At 43.0% G+C, this 20,536-nt stretch overlaps 1 pseudogene; it reads right to left on the reverse strand.

Annotated features, from left to right (window-relative positions):
• Positions 1 to 19,152: 19,152 nt before the first annotated feature.
• On the reverse strand, positions 19,153 to 20,310 carry LOC104789407 (peroxidase 44 pseudogene; annotated as a pseudogene).
• Positions 20,311 to 20,536: the final 226 nt, after the last annotated feature.

Genomic DNA, 20,536 nt, shown 5'->3' on the forward strand with positions numbered 1-20,536 from the left:
GTTTCTACAAAATGTTGCATCAAACAACTGGGAGGTTCATCAAATAGATGTTCATAATGCTTTTTTGCATAGTGATCTTGATGAGGAGGTGTATATGCAGTTTCCTCTGGGGTTCCGCACGGATGATAGGACTCAGGTTTGTCGGCTCCATAATCCTTGTATGGTTTAAAACAGGCACCTCACTGTTGGTTTGCGAAATTGGGGTATGCTTTAAAAGAATACGGGTTTTTCAGAATATTACAGACTACTCCTTGTTCAGTTTTTCAGATTCTGAGTCGTCGCTTCATGTGCTTGTGTATGTTGATGATCTGATCATTTCAGGCAGCTCTCTCGCCGTCGTTGACAAGTTCAAACATTATTTGAGTGATTGTTTTCACATGAAGAATCTTGTTCAGCTTCATTATTTTCTTGGGATCGAAATGGCACGGAACTCGACTGGTTTTTATCTCTGCTAGCGCAAATACACGCTTGGAATCATTACCTCATCTGGTTGTCTTGGTGTTAAACCAGTCACTTTTCCTATAGAGCAAAACCACAAACTTGCATTGGCCAAAGGAAAAGTTTTTGCTCATCCTACTCGGTATCGTAGTCTTATGGGACAATTGATTTATCTCAATGTTACTTGGCCAGAATTGTCATATGCGGTTTGTATTTTGTTGCAATTTATGAGTCAACCAAAACAGGAACACTGCACCGCGGCTTTGCGTGTCTTGTGCTACTTGAAACACAGCCCGGGCCAAGGTATACTTCTTAAAGCCAATACGCCTTTGGTTCTCACCGTTTGGTGTGATTCATACTATAGTTCGTGTCTTGTCACTCGTCGTTCACTAACGGGTTGGCTTATTCAACTAGGAGACTCTCCGGTTTCGTGGAAAACCAAGAAGCATGATGTCATTTCTCGCTCTTCCGCAGAAGCGGAATATCGTGCCATGGCTGACACGGTGTCAGAGATATTATGGCTGCGAGGGTTATTACCAGCTCTCGGCATTGATTGCTCGGCTCCTACGGTTCTCTATTCTGATAGCCTTTCGGTTATTTGTTTGGCTAAGAATCCCGTTTACCATGCTCGAACGAAACACATTGAGAATGATTGCCATTTTATCCGCGATGAGATTTTGCACGGTGTCATCGCTCCTATACATGTGCATACCACTTCATTGCATACATTATGACCAAGGCATTGGGGAAGAAAGAATTTGAAGCTTTTCTTGTCAAGATGGGTGTTTGCAATCTAAACACTCTATCTTGAGCGGGGATATTGGACCATATTGGACTTCCGGTTATACTTATATTGTTAATATTGTGAATTTAACCTAGTTTAATTGTACTTGGTGTATATATATAAGCCGTTTAGGCATACTCAATAAACCTAAGAAAACCTTTTACAACCTCATAGGTTTCTTGACAGTCTCCAATCAAGAAATATATCCCGCATTACTGCTTCGTTCACGCCTCTGATGGGCCTCATCATGATCAGGCCTCTTTATTGTTTATAATTTTGCGGATTTTATTTACAATGTGGGCTTTACGTTGTTTGCTTTTAACTTCTTATTATATTAGGGTTTTTGTTTCTAGATTCATATTGAAAGTTTCTTTGCATTGTAGAATTGATCATCTTTAGATTATTGAATAAAGTTATATCACTTGAGATTACATATTTATCGTGCAAAGAACTTATTGGTTCAATTTTATGTAATCAATTTTATTTGAAAGCAATATGTGATCTTGTTAATCAATATGTAACTTATTTACAAATTAGAAATGTACATATTGAACCGAGAAATCAAAAGTTGTAGACTTTTACCAATTATGGATGAGTTTACCTCATCCAAACTCTCTAAAAAAACTCATTCAGAAATTGAGTTTTTTTTGGATGAGTTTGAATACCTAATCCAGTTCATTTCTTAATTATCAGTAAACGAACAATAACATGCATCTGTGTCCACATACTGCGTCTGGTACACTAGACGAACATCACCTTATTCGAACTAAAATACTCTACTTCCTTCCGCAAACTATTTATCCCTTGTAAGATTTTTGTGTCAACCCAAATATCAAACTAATCGCAGTACTCATGTATGGTCCCGTATATCGTAAATTATATTATTTCCCTACAAAATTCATACAGCTCTCCCAAAACCGCTCAGCAATCAAGGATCGAGATGGAGGGTAGCTTAAATTTGATTAAGACACTAAGCGTAGGGCCGTACGTAGGCCAATGAACTGAGGATTGAGACTGTACCGAAAGCAAAGACTAGTTTTCTTCACAGAACAGCCAGAAACTAGGCATGCACTTACCATCCTGTTCCTTAACAAGAAAGTTCCATACAGCCAAACCAAGTAACCAACATATACAAAACCTACCGTACGTTCTCATCTTAATATTGCTGGTAGAAACATATAAAAGAGGAACGTCTTGTCGATTTGGTTGTCAACCATCGTACAATTCATTCTTCTACTCTCTTTTCTTCCAACACACGTTACTACTTTCAGATGTGGATGAAGAAAAGAGCAAGCACCAAAACCAGAATGCCATAAAAAGAGAAGTTATAATATAAAAAATAACACACGAATTCAATCAATTTAATTAACATGATACCGGCACAAGCACACTTTCCAATTTATTATTTCTTGAAAGAAAAAACAAAAAAAAAAAAAAAATCAGAGGATTCGTTAGTTGAAGACTCTGCAGTTTTGTGTGATCTCTCCAAGACGTCCTGTAAGGGTATAGAGACACACAACACACTGATTTACACTTGGAACGCGCCAAACCAACACTTTTCTATTTATTCTTATCAAACTCTTTTATGGTTACAAGAATAAATCTGACCCCTCTTCCCTTTTCTATCTAAACACACATCTGTATAGATCTAAGAGAATAAACTCACCCTCTCTCTTTTTAGCTAAGAGATTAAAACTCACCATCTCTCTTTTCTATCTAAACTCTCACCAGTGTAGATCTAAGAGAAAGAAAAAAAAACAATTCTCTGTGCACGTAATCACCTCCCTGATTAACGTCACAGAGAAATGGGAACACACCTTCTAAGCCTTATTTTTGTGGCTTCGAAGTTTACAACTGTATCAATATTCTAGAGTGCTCAACTTGGCTCGTGGCCTACTCCTAGAATATATATACACGACTTGAGAAACCCTAGAAAGCGAATCTCCAAGTATCACGGGATAAGGAAATTGCTTGTTGCTCAGCCTTATCCTTTCCTTAACAGTTGCGGAGAATATTTTTCATATCTCCAAGTAAACGGAAACTGCTTGCTGCTCAAGCTTATCCTTTCCTTTTTTATCGCAGAGAATATTTTCCATATCTCCAAGTACAATCTCGTCTCTATCTTCAATGTCAAGTCATCACCTTTCCTCGACACATCATCACATCCACTCACGTCTTGCCACGTCAGCTCACACATCCATGTCAGCAACTCGGGCGTCTGTGATCTGATGCAACTTCCTGATTGACACAACGCTCTGTTCGGCACAACGACTTGTTCCTCACAGCAAGTTGTTCCAGAAGCTGCATTTACAATCTCGCCCTTTTTGACTGAGTTTGATACTCAAGCATCTCTCTGGTTCAACCTGAAAAGACACTCCAACAAACACAACCCAAAAAACAGAACAAGCAACAACTAGACAAAACAACAATCATTATCTAGCAAAATCAATCAACAGCTTGTTCAAACAGAACTATGATAAGAACCTAACAATCAGAAACCCTAGCAGGCTGCAGCGGAAACCATGTTCTTAATAGCTCTCTAATCAGACTTAATCAATTGGCATATTCTCAATCATTAACAACCTAAGATCAACCAATATTAACAACCTAAGACTCCCCCATAAACAATGATTCTCCCCCTAAACCAAGTAGAAACAAGGATTCTCCCTATAAGTACAGAACTCCTTATCATTAGGCGTTGATCAAAACCAGAATCAAAACCAGAATCATTCTCCCCCAGCTTGAGTGATCAACTAAGTCAAAAACAGACATACATATCACAATAGTACACTGAGTTATGGGAATCACTTACCTGCTAACAGTGCTTCACATCCTTAAGCACTTTGATGATCAGTCAAGTCGCCTATTGAAACAGCTTCTTGTTTGTAGGCATGTTGACTATCCTTGCAATCACAACTGGATGTTGGGCAATAGGACACTGGTAGCCGAGAATTCGAACAGCAGATAGTACTTTGGTCGAATCACAGTGTGGATGTGACCATACACAAACTTTGCAGGAAAAAACAGCACCTTGTGTATCATGATCTATGCTTTCAAACTTCTGCTTCACTAATCAGATGAGCTAAGCATATATCACTTCTCCAATTCGTCATCTGTAGGGAACTCAAACATATGATCATCTGTTAACTCAACTATCATCAATCTCACATGTCTAATACCAACCTAGCCATTTACTCCACCATAATCAAACAAAGTGTTGATCGGTCTTGTGAGACTCCAAATGCACAGTTCCTTACAAGAACAATCACTATCTTGATCAAACCCTTGACAGTTGACAGATTAGCCCACAAATCACATATACCTTTAGATAAGTAAGGCTTAATCTCAGACACAGTTTTTCAGAAGCCCAGCAGCTTCAAACATCTTCATACATCATCAGTGGAACCAATCACAAACGTTCGTTCTTCAATGGATGTATCACGATCCTAACAACAGAGTATCACACCTCTGTCTCATTGCAGATAACATGTCTCATCACAATCATATGCACCTGTAGGTAAACAAAGGTGAGATGATCTCCTGTCACTCTTTTGTTGACTTCACGACACTGAAGTATCAACCCACTTCTGCAGATTCTCTCTTAACTCAAGAAGATGTCTTCTAGGTGATACAGACGATACTGCACATGTCAAACAGCTGGTGAGACATAGACACTTGCTTCGTAGCACAATCCATCTTCTGGTAACAGTCCCTTGCAATAAATACTTTGATCAAAGATGGAACTCAATTGAACAACCCGACAGTCATGAAAGTGAAACAACCACTTGCAAGGACAGCCTTCTGTCTATAAACACTCATCTGTCTCCGGTACAAGTAGCTCCATTCCTTTGTATCATGGAACTGACACTATACTCATTTTTCGATACAAACTGAGTATCAGTATTTTGAATCGTCCTCAGACGCACGATGACTCAACAACAATTCTCTGAAGCACTTCCACCACTTGAACCAGGTTGTGATTTTCAGTAACAGCTACTTCCAACCCTTGAGTACTCATGGGACACTTATTTTCACCCAAATAATTAGATGAACACGCAGCTCTTTGATCAATCCATCACTCAAGATGTCAGACCCTTGATCCATTGCTGCTTTCTGGAGTTTACCTCTTAGAGTGTCATGATCATTCCTATGTGCTGAAACAAAGAAACTTAAACCTGAAACACTTAACACACACATCAGTGCACATTTGTTGAAAAACATACAAACATTTCTTATCAACAATATTTACAATCAGCCTCGTGTTTCAACAATCAATCATATGAATTTAACTACAAAACATTGATTTTACAACACATTTTTTCTTTTCAGCCTTTTATACACAATCTCAGACATCCAAAACATAGTTAATCACAGGAAGTGAGGGAACCAGAAAAGCAATAGACCATCAAGAGCACTTGTATATTAATTTTACTTCTTAAAGTAAGCGGCTTTCATACCTTGAGATCTGTTATGTGATGTGTGCCAACCACTTGTTTAGGACTTCACCAGAAACTACCACAACCTTTTGTGAATCTTCAAAGAACAGCTCTATGATCAGTGGCTAGTCTTTCGCTCTGGCATGCCTTTGATTCTCATGGTTTATCATCAACGTGAAGTAGGCAGCTGAAATTTCTTTTGGAGAGTGCATTGACAGGAGTGTATCAAGTCATCATTTTATTTTTTTTTGACTTTTCATGATACACTACCTTAGAGCTTAGATCCAACAGGCATGAATGATCTTCACAGTTTGATGATATGAACGATCTTCTGCTGAATCTCCTGATTTCTATCAGCGATATCACTTGACTTCTCAACCGCGGAGATTTGTGCATTCCCTTGTTATTATTCTTCAGGACTCTATTGCAGACGTACCAGCCAAATAACTCTGTTTTTTTTTAAGTTACAAACAACTGGTACTTCTTTCTGAATGGAATGCATAATAATGCCACTCCTCAGCTCTTTGACCTCCTTCTTCACGACAACATTTTACGAGATTCCCCATATGAATTGGCATGACAGGCAGCTGTTTTCCACTGACTCTTCGTTTAGATAGAGTGTTGCTCTTTTATACATTCTAGGAATTCCATGGCCTGTTCTGATGCATGTCCCTGTATCTGATTAACACAACTCACATAACATATTAGATCCCACAAACACCAATGACTTTTCCCAGAATCATGTGTTGATCCAAGTCCAATGGTTTTGTAAACAAATCAGCAATTTGCAAATCAGTACTCTGATGTTCTATTAATATCAGTTTCTCCACAACTAATCTATGAATAAACTAATATTCAGGATCCTGTAATTGTAATTTTAGTACATGATCTACAACAATATTAACAAACAAACGATTATCACACAAAATTGATGCAAGGTCTATGAATGTACCGTACGCTGTTCTCAATTGTTTGATTCTCATCGGGTGATTGAAACAGGTTCCCAAGGCATTAACCTCATATTCAACAATTGAACGAGGTACCTTAGCAAGCTTCTGAGCGTAGCAGACGGTCAGCTATGTTCCCAGAAGGCAACAACCACCAGATCGTTCACGGTGATTCAGAGAGCGATATCTCTTCAAGTTTCTGCTGGCTCCTTTTGTCAACATCAACCCTATGTTGCATGTGTGAGACTTTATGATTGTCACTGAACCACTCACAGCTTGCAAGAACATAACAAATGTCTGTTTTGCTGGTACAACACATCTTCAGACAAATTGATCAGTCCACCGTACCAGTTACCATTCACACAGTCTCCTGATTCATCTTCTAAGATAGACCATTTCCAACTCTCATGGGTGTGGCTTCATCTTCACTTCTCAGTAACTCACATGCACTGATCAAACTTTTGGCATACTCGCATTGGTATATGAATACTTCATCATCTGTCTGACGAATGTTTAATTGCAGATTAAGATCCTCAGAACCTTACAGTTGCTCCAAGTAAACAGTCTTCTGAAAGAAGCCATTCCTAGCAATCCTCGTGTTGAAGTGAAGGTGTTGTGTCTAGCGAACTCTCCTTAGAGCTTTGTACGACCAAACGTGCCTTGTTCTCCACAACTTGTCCAACTTCTGTTTTCCATAATCATGACTCACAGACAACCAGCAGCCAAGCGCTGACCTGCAACAACATCTATAGACCTAGTAGCCACCTATGTAGCTTCGCCCATCTAATATATCATGGTGTTTCAACTTAACTCCATTTGCAAGGCTCTTACATGCAACACCACTAACTGCATCCGAACAACTCTGTGTAATAGCATCAGAAACAACAACTCTGCCCTCCTGAATCCTTCCAGCAGCTTCTTGATGGAAGTGATTCTCATAGTTTCCTGAGTGCTACAGCTTACACTTGACAACAGCTAGTTAATACACTCCTTCTCAGATCATGTCTCTAGACATCATAGAACACTGCTGATTGAACTCTTTTGCTTGTGGATTGGACAACTTTGATGTATTAGCCATTATCAGAGCGCTTCCCTTGGATTCAAATATTGCCGCATTCATCAACCGCCTGACATCTTTCCTTGGTGAAGGCAACAACTAAACCCTCGTCACACAACTGACTGATGCTAATCAGATTGGCTTTTAGACCATCGACAAGGTAGACACCTGAAACGACCGACCTTTTTTTTTTTAATAATAAATAATATATCATAAATAAACTACAACTAGTGGTCCCATACCCACTAGCCACCTAACCACAATCACAACCAACAGCGGAATAACCAATACCAATCATATCCAATAATAATCCAGTAATAACCAATAATCATAACATCAACAATATCCAATAATCAAATAGCAGAAATCATAGAACCAACAACCTAGCAATGTTCTAATGACTCAACTCCAGCAACCTAGCAAGCCAGACAACATCAAATCGAGTCCCTTGAACATCCTCCTCTTTATTGCCTTGATTCCACGATCACACTTTGCCTTTACCTGCACCACAAACACATATTGCAATGCATGAGTATTTTATAAACACTCAGTAAGGCAATCCTCCCATCTACTGGGCTATACAGACAAGCAATAGAGACATCTCTAACCATCAAACAACATTCAACAATCAACAATAACAAACCAGGACTCTGCATCGACCGATACAACCATGCATCGACCGACACCAGATGGAGGTTGCGTCGATCGACGCAAGATCTGCGTCGATCGATGCAAGGTTAACTTGCATCGACCGATGCAAGATATGCATCGACCGACGCATGCTCGACATAACACGAAAACCCTAGAGTTTACGCGCCGTCCTCGCATCTGCATCGACCGACGCACAAAGTGCATCGACCGATGCAATGCGGAGCAACGTTTTCCTCCGAAGCTTCTCGCTGGATCTTCGTTCCTGCAGCCACGAAACTCGATCCCAAGCCACAAGAAAGCCTCCTAACGTCCCAAATAACAATCTAACCAGCCTAACAACACATAACAAGCAAATCAGAGAGATTTCTAGCTTAGATAAGCCATGGTCATGCACATACCTTTGCCAAGACGAATCTGAACCTAAACACAAGAAGAAAACGCTTCTAGGAAGCTCCCACAACGATCCCAGCTACAAATCTCACCAAGAAACGTCACCAACCTCCAAGAATCTCCCAAAAACGCTCAAGAACTCTCACAAAGCTTTTTCTCTCTTTCTCTTTCTCAAAAACGGCCACAACCAAACGAATGAGACAAAAATCGTGTTAAGGGTTTTTCCTTCACCCAAAACGCAGGAACCTGACCTTGCATCGACCGACGCAAGATATGCGTCGACCGACGCAACTCCCAAACCGGGATTTTGGTTCACGGATGTTACAATTCTCCCCCACCAATCTAGATTCGTCCTCGAATCTCGAACAACCATTAGCCAAGGACTCCCGTGCGACCGTCTTCACGGCCCGCACTCCTCCGACCGATCTACAGAAGATCACCTCTAGGGGATAGACTTACGCTCCAGGCTTCATTTGCTCTCGACTTTTGGACTTTCCTTTTTCTCATAGGCCTAAACTTTGAGTTTCATTGGCTCCTCATCAGACGTAAGTCTGCATGCCAAATGTTGGCTCCTCATCGGGCCTAAACCCGCATGCCATAATATATAAGGAAAAATCCAAACTCGTCTCTCGGGTCGTCACCCTACAGCGCGCCTCCGGACCGTCGTCCGAAGTCGATATACCAACCATACTCCCAAGCCACAAAGTCTCTGATTATGGTAGTACTAGGAGAACCTAAGTCCTCCAAGAGCCGCGAGCAAACAATTCTGAACACGTCTGAGTCCTATCCCTATCCAGGTTTCCTTCCCGTGGCTCGCGTAAAACATCTCAATGTCCTACCAACCACATATCCCCTCACTGGAATACCTCATGACCACACAAGGATCATATACATGCCACAAGGGCCGCCACAAAGGCCAAACAAAATGTTCTAAAGAGGACCACCACCAAGGCCAAACAAAATGTCCTAAAGAGGACCGCCACCAAGGCCAAACAAAGGTCCTAAAGAGGACCGCCACCAAGGTCAAACAAATGTCCTAAAGAGGACCGTCACAAAGACACTCTGGCTAAAAAGCCCGTCACAAAGACCACACAATGTCTAAAAAGACCACCACACACTGGCACAAAAGTCCGCCACTAAGGCTACACACAAGCCCCTCCAAGGCTCTCCACCGCTAAAATGGACAAATTCTAACTCCCGTAAAACTTTCCATATTTAGCACTTTCCATTTTGGAAACTTTCCACTTTTGGAAACTTCTATTTCAGGAAACTTTCCTCCAAAAACCCCGCCTCACGGAAACTTTGTACCCCGAGCACCACCTCATCTTGTTACTGAGTCGCACAGCCAACCACCCCAAGCGACCGAGTAATAAGAGAGATGGGCTGGAATACTCCATTCTCACTCCATCCACGGATTACAGATGGGACCAGGCTAAACAAGCTCAAGTCGCGGCTTGCTTCTCATACCACTTCTTGAACCTTGCCTTCATCTTTGTTTCAGGCTCCCAAGTATGCTCCTCAACACCATCACAGTCCCACAGGACTCTCATCAAAGGAATGTTCTTCTTCCGAAGTTCCTTGATCCTCCTCTCGAAAACCCTCATTGGTCTCGCCTCCAAAGTCATTTTAGGCTGAAGATCCTCAGGAATCTTAGCTATCACCTGCTCACCCTCACGGAGACACTTCCGCAACATAGACACATGGAAAACATTATGGAATGCACGCATCACCTCAGGTAACTCCAGTCTATAAGCCACTGGTCCAACCCGCTCAATCACTCTGAATGGACCCATATACCTCGGACTCAACTTAGTCTCTGACAATAACCTGTTTGGACCCCGCAACATGGCCATCTTGAGGTACACTCTGTCTCCTACCTGAAACTCAAGATCTCTCCTCCTCCTATCAGCATAACTCCTCTGTCTATCCTGAGTCTCCTTCATGTTCAGCTTGAGAACCCGAATCTTCTCTGAGGTCTCTTGAACAAAACTAGCATCAAACATGCTCCTCTCCCCCACCTGAGTCCAGCATAATGGTGTACGACATGGTCTCCCATACAAAGCCTCATAAGGAGCCATCTTAATACTTGCCTGATAACTGTTGTTGTAAGCAAACTCTACCAGGTTCAGGTGATCTGCCCAATGGCCACCCCAATCCAACACACACATCCTCAGCAAATCCTCCAGCGTCTGGATCGTCCTTTCAGACTGTCCATCTGTCTGGGGATGATAAGCTGTACTCATATGCACCATAGTGCCCATCTCTGCCTGAAATGCCTTCCAGAACACCGAAGTGAACTTAAAATCTCTGTCAGACACAATGCTCGCTGGCACCCCATGCAATCTGACTATCTCTCTCACATACTTCTTAGCCAAGACCGATGCTCCATCAGTCTTCTTAATGGCCAGAAAATGTGCTGACTTAGTCAACCGGTCCACAATGACCCAAATACCATCACAGGTCCGTGACACTGGCAATCCTACCACAAAATCCATGGTGATCATATCCCACTTCCACTCTGGCATGGGTAAACTCTTCAGTAACCCGCTAGGAACCTGATGCTCAGCCTTCACTAGCTGGCACACATCACACCTCGAAACCCAACTAGCTACATCGTTCTTCATCCCGACCCAATGATAGTACCTCTTAAGATCAGGGTACATCTTAGTCGCTCCTGGATGAATGGACAACTTGCTCGCATGAGCCTCTCTCAGAATCTCCTGTCTCAACTCCTCATCCTTGGGCACACAAACCCGACCGTGCACCAAGATAGTACCATTATCTGAGACCTGATACTCTGAATCCACATCCTTAGAGGCATTCACCAGCCCCAAATCCTTCTCCTGAGCCAGCCGCACTCTGCTCAGAAGATCTGCTCTATCTACTGCTTCCAAACCCAATGGTTCCTGTGAAACAGCACACAAGCTCAAAGCACTGATCTCCCCTACCAGAGACTCCATCTCCTGCTCCTGAGCCGAAGCTAACCTCTTCCTACTCAGAGCATCTGCAATCGTATTAGCCTTACCAGGATGATAGACTATCTCCAAATCATAATCTGCCACAAGTTCCATCCACCGCCTCTGTGTCAAACTCAGCTCAGGCTGAGTGAATATATACTTCAGGCTCTTATAATCTGTAAACACCTGTACCTTTGCACCATAAAGATAAGATCTCCAAATCTTCAGGGCAAAAACTACAGCACCCATCTCCAAATCATGAGTAGGATAGTTGCCTTCATGCACCCGCAACTGCCGCGAAGCATAGGCAATCACCTTCCCATGCTGCATCAGAACACACCCCAAACCAACTCTAGATGCATCTGTATAAACCACATAGGGTTCTCCCTGCGCAGGCAAAGCCAACACTGGCGCAGTAGTCAACATCTCCTTCAGGCTTGCAAAGCATTCCTCACACTCTTCTGACCAAACAAAAGGAACATCCTTCCCTGTCAACTTAGTCATGGACGTGCTCTGCTTGCAAACCCCTGCACAAATCTCCTGTAGTATCCTGCCCACCCAAGAAAACTCCTGATCTCTGTGGCATTCTGCGGTCTAGGCCAATCTCTGATAGCCTGAATCTTCTCTGGATCTACAGAAACCCCCTCTGCAGAAACAATGTGACCCAGAAAGCCCATCTCACGCTGCCAAAAACTACACTTGCTCAACTTGGCAAACAACTTCTGCTCCTGCAGTTTCTCCATAACTGCCCTCAAATGCACTGCATGCTCCTCAGAACCCTTAGAATAAACCAGGATATCATCGATGAAAATGATGACAGACACATCCAGAAACTCCTGAAACACGCTGTTCATCAATCTCATAAACGCTGCTGGTGCGTTAGTCAACCCGAAAGGCATCACCACAAACTCATAATGCCCATACCTAGTCCTGAAAGTAGTCTTCCTCACATCCGCCTCATCTATCGGTATCTGATGATAACCCGACGCTAGATCCACCTTAGAGAACCAAGTAGCACCCCTCAACTGATCCAACAACTCATCGATCCTAGGAAGAGGGTACTTGTTCTTCACAGTGACCCGGTTCAAACCCCGATAATCAATACACAACCTGAAACTCCCATCCTTCTTCTTCACAAACAACACCGGCGCTCCCCACGGTGATACACTAGGACGGATGAATCTCTTACTCAATAAATCCTCTAGCTGCTTCTTCAGCTCTGCCATCTCTGCTGGAGCCATTCTGTAAGGAGTCTTGGATAACGGCGTCGTCCCCGGTTCCAGTTCAATGGTAAAAGGATCCGACCGAGATGGTGGTAATCCCTGTAAAGACTGAAACACATCCTCAAACTCCTCCACTACCGGAATACCGCTAACCGTAGACTTCCCCACTGACTCTGGCATAGATATAGTAACCAAATAAGCCTCACGGCCCTTCTCGATCATCTTCCCAGCCTGAATGGCTAAGATCACGAGACTCCCCGAAGTCGGTCTAATACCCTGAAAAACCAACTTCCCTCCTGAACACTCGAACTCCACTCTACCCCGATGGCAATCCAAATGCATCCTATGCCGATGCAACCAATCCATCCCGAGAATAACATCATATAACTCCACTGAACTGATAAGCAAATCCGCTGGCCACGACTCCCCTGCGATCTAAATATCAATTCCTCTAGCTCGTCCAATCACTCTCAGGAACTCACCTCCCGCAACCCTGACAACTCCTGCACGCTCTCCAGGATCCCCGCTGATCCCCGCACACTCTGCACACTCCGGAGTAATGAAGCTATGAGAAGCTCTAGAATCAAACATAACATGGGACTTAAACCCGCCCACCAACAAGGTCCCTACACAAACCTCATGTGTTGAGAACCTAACACTTTATCACAGGAAACATATACAATCTGAACCTACTAAAATTCACAAAGTTTAAGTGCCAGAAATTATACCTGTGATCGCCCCGGCACTGGTTCCACCAGTCTCTACCGTCGTGTAAACACGTGGCGTCTGCTCAATCCATGCCACCTGCTGACCTCCAGGCTGCACCTGCTGCAACGCTGCCACTGCTGCCGGCTGCAACTTGGGACAAAAAGGCCTGATGTGCCCTGTCTCCCTACAATGATAACATACCCGAGGCCCTGCCGTCGGCGCACTCCTCTTGGGACAACTAGAAACCCTGTGATCCTTGCTTCCACAACCAAAGCAACTCGTACCACTCGGCTTCTGCGTAGTCTCCCACCTCCTCTTGGTTCCCTGAGCATGCCTACCGCCCCTGCTAGAACCACCCTGCTGCTGAGCCTTACTAGGCTGAACTGCTGGAGCTATCGCCACTGACTGTGCCCGGATATCCTCCTCAATCTCTGCTGCAGTCTCAACCAGCTCTGCACGCGTAGCATAACTCCGCCCTCTATAGTGAACTCTCAAATCATCACGTAGAGCCCTCAAAAACCTCCTGATCTGAGCCTCCTCAGGCTCCATAGCCCGACCCCCATAACAAAGAAGTCGACTGAACTCCAAGTCCAGCTCCCGCACTGACCGCGTCCCCTGAGATAACTGAAGGAACTGCACCTCCAACCGGTCCAATGCCTCTCTAGGAAAATACTTGCGGTTGAACTCCAAGACGAAGTCAGCCCAAGTCATCTCCCTCTGCACCTTCCTAGCAGCCACTGATCTCCACCATATATGAGCATCACCAACCAAATGATGGACCCCTATGTCCACCCAAAACTCCTCAGGGTATCTCAGAGTAAGGAAGTTACGTTCCACACTCGCCTCCATGCATCCGCCGCAGTAGGATCTGCACCTCCTGAAAACTGCTCCGTACGAATACGGCCCATCTCTGTCAGCATGCTGAGATAACGAGAATGGACTCCTACATCCGCAGCCACTAGCTGCCGCTCCACCGCCACCACTGGTGGCAATACCCAAGCCTGCACCGGTACCGCTAGTGGTAACCGCGCTAACACCTCTGCTAGCAAAGCCGCAACGTCAGTACCAGGGACTCCACCCGCTGGGACTCCCACACCCGGAACCCTAGCATCACCGGCCATTGGAGCATCAACACCGCCCCCTCCTGCCACACTCACGGAATCCCCCGGAACATCCTGCGACTCGCCAACATCCTCAGCTGTCACACTCTGGTCCTCGGTCTCACTAACCACTGGGACTCTGCCCCTACCAGGACCACGTCCGCGTCCACGACCTCGACCAGCCACAGCATCCTCTCTAACCATCTGCACTACCATGAACAGAAGGCTAAGCAAACAATTTCCAATACAACAGAGAAACATAAACTCACCGTGGAATCACACAATCGGCTCAAAGAGGATGTTCTAGGACTCCATGCCACACACAATTGACTAACTCACATAATCAATCAAAAGCACGCAAATCCCAAACATCTACAACAGAAACCTAGTGAACCCAAACCTAGAACCGTAAGGGCTCTGATACCAAAATGAAACGACCGACCTTTTTTCTTTAAAAAATAATAAATAATATATAATAAATAAACTACAACTAGTGGTCCGATACCCACTAGCCACCTAACCACAATCACAACCAACAGCGGAATAACCAATACCAATCATATCCAATAATAATCCAGTAATAACCAATAATAATAACATCAACAATATCCAATAATCAAATAGCAGAAATCATAGAACCAGCAACCTAGCAATGTTCTAATGACTCAACTCTAGCAACCTAGCAAGCCAGACAACATCAAACTGAGTCCCTAGAACATCCTCCTCTTCATTGCCTTGATTCCACGATCACACTTTGCCTTTACCTGCACCACAAACACATATTGCAATGCATGAGTATTTTATAAACACTCAGTAAGGCAATCCTCCCATCTACTGGGCTATACACACAAGCAATAGAGACATCTCTAACCATCAAACAACATTCAACAATCAACAATAACAAACCAGGACTCTACATCGACCGATACCAACATGCATCGACCGACACCAGATGGAGGTTGCGTCGACCGACGCAAGATCTACCTCGACCGATGCAAGGTTAACTTGCATCGACCGATGCATGCTCGACATAACACGAAAACCCTAGAGTTTGCGCGCCGTCCTCGCATCTGCATCGACCGATGCAATGCCAAGCATCGTTTTCCTCCGAAGCTTCTCGCCGGATCTTCGTTCCTGCAACCACGAAACTCGATCCCAAGCCACAAGAAAGCCTCCTAACGTCCCAAATAACAATCTAACCAGCCTAACAACACATAACAAGCAAATCAGAGAGATCTCTAGCTTAGATAAGCCATGGTCATGCACTTACCTTTGCCAAGACGAATTTGAACCTAAACACAAGAATAAAACGCTTCTAGGAAGCTCCCACAACGATCCCAGCTACAAATCTCACCAAGAAACGTCACCAACCTCCAAGAATCTCCCAAAAACGCTCAAGAACTCTCACAAAGCTTTTTCTCTCTTTCTCTTTCTCAAAAACGGCCACAACCAAACGAATGAGACAAAAATCGTGTTAAGGGTTTTGCCTTCACCCAAAACGCAGCGTTTGACTTAAGTCAAAACGCAGGAACCTAACCTTGCATCGACCGACGCAAGATATGCGTCGACCGACGCAACTCCCAAACGCAAGATATACAACACCATAGTGGGCTGATCTTTACCCCGAGATGCACTTTTGCCTTTGATTTTACCTTCAGCTTCATCTCCAAAAGTGACCATGTCAGCTAAGCCTTCTTCAAAGTTGTGTAGCCTTCCTTGATTCACAGTCATGTACCTTGAACAACCATAGTGCTTCAATACAATAGTCTGTTGATCATCAACAGAGTGTGCAACATAACAGTTCATGTTACGCTTCTTGATGTTTACTCGCATGTATCTTCGAACATCTTTGTGACACTCCTTCAGATGCGTGAGTGATATAGTACAATCCAATCACTTGAAACATGCAGCTTTGTGGAGGCTCTGACTTGCATAATAACAGCGACATGTTCTTTTGTTCATATCTCCGACACTCCACTTTCTTGTCTCAACTTCCGATCTTGTTGTTTCTTTCATCGATTTGAGGTGTAAACCATTGTTAATGGTGGTACTTGAAGATCCACTATAACAAGACAGATCATTCTTCTTAATGAAGACCTGATTGCCTCTTCTTCCAACATTGTGGAACTTCTTCTGGCTTTAAAGTTGACTTACACGATTCTTAAATCTGTAGCAATCAACCTTATTATGACCAATCACACCACAATACCAACAACGACGCAGTTTCCCTCTCAGTTTGTTTCCAACAATCATCTGTTTAGTCTTCTGCAGGTTGAACTCAGACGCTCGTTTGACAGCACCACCTCTGTTTTGCAGCACTATTGACCCATTAACTGCACTTGTGTCACCACTTGAGTTTCTTCCATGGTTCTTCATCCCACAGTTTGCAATTATAGTACCCTTGTGAGTGATCAGCCGCTTGTCCAGATCTTTTGCTCCTTTACTCAGTCTCTTGTTAATCTTTAGCTGACCCTCAAGACATTGTCTCAACAGAGACGTAATAACTTTCTCCTCAGACAACAATTTCTCAAGAGAGAATACTCTAAAGAGCAGCTCTTTCTTCTCAAACACCAGATCATAATTCTCCTTCTTCTGTAGAATCAGATCCTTAAACAGAGCGATGACTTGTTTCTCAACAGATAAGCCGGCCACATCATCCTTAGGCTTCAAAACAGACTTCTGATTCTCATCATCTTCTTTGGCTGAATCAATATCACTCCATGTCAAACAAGATTTCGTTTGAACACAGCATTGACGGTTGTAACACTTCAACACACTTCTTCTTTCAAGTCTAGAACATTCTGATTGGAAGTGTCCATAATCTTGATATTCAGAACTCTAAGATTCTTTCTCTGCATCAGATCTGGATGATGAAGATTGATGCTGACGTTGTACACCCTTCAGACTTCTGAACTGCTTCTTAATCAGTACTCCCTCATTACCTTGAACAGACGTCTGAGTTTCTACAGTCTTCAGAGTGAATGATTCCTCAGCCTTCTGATCGTTCTTTCTCATCTGTAGTTCATCTGTCTGAACTAATTTTACACACTGATCAACCTTCTGTTCATCAGAACTTAAAGCACCTTTACCATCAGATTTGTGAGAAAGATATCCATGTGATAAGCTTCTGAGAAATTCCTTGACAAACATTTTATCCTTATATACCTTTTTCAGCACTACAAATTCCTAACAAGGGGAGCTTAGTTGACTGTTGAAACGACAGGATGGTGATACATCAGATTTTTCCTTCTTCACCCTTCTGGTTTCCTCAAAGAAGGCTTCCAAAATATCCCAAGCTTCTTTCGCCGACATACACTCTTGCACCCATCGCGAACAGATCCATCGGCAAGCAGCTGAAAATTGTAGATAACGCTTCAGCGTTCTGTTTTCCCTTCAACTTCTCCTCAGCCGTCCATAGCTTACAGGGTTTTACTACAGTTTCTCCTCTCATGTTCGTAACTGTTGGAAGTGACCATCCATCTTCAACAGCGAACCAGGCTTCCATATCACGACTCTGAATCAACTATCTGATTTGTGCTTTCCAATCATCATAATGCTCAGCGTCAAGCATCATCGGATTGTTCTCATCAACGAACTGTTGTGGATTCTCCATACCTCGTCTCAAGATCTCACTTGTTGAAAAGATAAACAATTCTTTTATCAGGCATCCGCTCTGATACCAATTGTAAGGGTATAGAGACACACAACACACTGATTTATACTTGGAACGCGCCAAGCCAACGCTTTTCTATTTATTCTTATCAAACTCTTTTATGGTTACAAGAATAAATCTGACCCCTCTTCTCTTTTCAATTTAAACACACACCTGTATAGATCTAAGAGAATAAACTCACCCTCTCTCTTTTTAGCTAAGAGATTAAAACTCACCCTCTCTCTTTTCTATCTAAACTCTCACTAGTGTAGATCTAAGAGAAAGAAAAAAAAAACAATTCTCTGTGCACGTAATCACCTCCCTGATTAACGTCACAGAAAACTGGGAACACACCTTCTAAGCCTTATTTTTGTGGCTTCGAAGTTTACAACTGTATCAATATTCTAGAGTGCTCAACTTGGCTCGTGGCCTACTCCTAGAATATATATACACGACTTGTGAAACCCTAGAAGGCGAATCTCCAAGTATCATGGGATAAGAAAATTGCTTGTTGCTCAGCCTTATCCTTTCCTTAACTGTTGCGGAGAATATTTTTCATATCTCCAAGTAAACGGAAACTGCTTGCTGCTCAAGCTTATCCTTTCCTTTTTTATCGCAGAGAATATTTTCCATATCTCCAAGTACAATCTCGTCTCTATCTTCAATGCCAAGTCATCACCTTTCCTCGACACATCATCACATCCACTCACGTCTTGCCACGTCAGCTCACACATCCATGTCAGCAACTCGGGCGTCTGTGATCTGATGCAACTTCCTGATTGACACAACGCTCTGTTCGGCACAACGACTTATTCCTCACAGCGAGTTGTTCCAGAAGCTGCATTTACACGTCCGGTAAGAACTCTTATGGTACCCATCTTCTTCATTGCTTTGGCAAATCTCCGTCTAAAGAGTTTATTGTTTAAGGCAAACATTGACACAGTTTCACGGGTTGAATTGTCGAGACCCATGTTTTGATCAATTTTTAGGATTCCTCTTTGCGCTTCAATCTCTCTGAAGATCACGTTATCCACTGTAAATGGAGTCCCTTGGTCCAAGAACACTGATGGGTCATTTGGAGCACGACATATGTCCCTCAACCTAAATAAATGTAGCAGTGAGTCATATATATGTATTGATGCTCATTTGGTACAATATATTTTCAATAAGGACATAGCTTAATAATGTATGTTAGTAATTTGGTATCGTAGACATTAGTTTAGTTCAAATTTGCATAACAAATCTTCTTAAAAACAAAAGTGTATTTTTATTTTTTATTTTGGTCAACAAAAACAAAAGTGCATATTTTGAAATGTTCTGTAGCATTTTATCATAGCATATATACGTACCTAGCACTCAATGTTCTGTTCATTGCAGGGTCATTGATTCTATTTCGGATGAAGCTACAATGCGTGACACCAACACTGTGGCCACCAGCAATAAGTGTAACCATGTCTTCCGTATTCAAACCATGAGCTGCAAATAATTTGATGGAATTGGCTACCGGAAATGCTGGTCCGGGCAACTCTACATCATCGGGGTTTGACAATAATCCATCACGTCTTCCTGTTGGTACAAAAAATCTTGGACCACCAGCTAATGCCACGGAGTCTCTAGTGGTGAGAGTTACAATGTCAGCGCATGAAACAGTTCGGGGGCATGCAGCCTCGAGCAGCTTCTTAGCCTCATCAATGATCTCGTAACCTCTCACGCTTGCATTTGGTACCGCACTTTTCTCTGATTGTCTTTCGGGCGTTGGGTCAATCAAGAGAGAAGCATCACAACTCTATCTTGGAAGTCTAAGAAACAGGATGTGGTCAGTTCAAGTAGCACAGAGACAAAGTGTGTTTTACCGCCTAATGCAATCTGCAAACTTAACAAGTCCATATACGGGTTAAAGCAGGCCTCAAGACAATGGTATCGTTGCTTCTCCAAGGCCTTACTGGATGATGGTTTCGCACAGTCATATGCAGATAATACCTTGTTTGTGAAACAAGAATGTACCTCTTATACAGCTCTTATTGTCTATGTTGATGATATTCTGATAGCGAGCAATAGTGAGGAAGCCGTAGCTTCAGTTAAAGCATGTTTAGCGAAGCAATTTAAGACCAAAGATTTAGGGCCAGCTAAATTCTTCTTAGGCTTAGAAATTGCCAGGAATGCTGATGGGATCTCTGTTTGTCAACGGAAATA

This window comes from Camelina sativa, chromosome 5 (genome assembly GCF_030686135.1).
Source record: "Camelina sativa cultivar CO46 ecotype springtype chromosome 5, ASM3068613v1".
Lineage (NCBI taxonomy): Eukaryota > Viridiplantae > Streptophyta > Magnoliopsida > Brassicales > Brassicaceae > Camelina > Camelina sativa.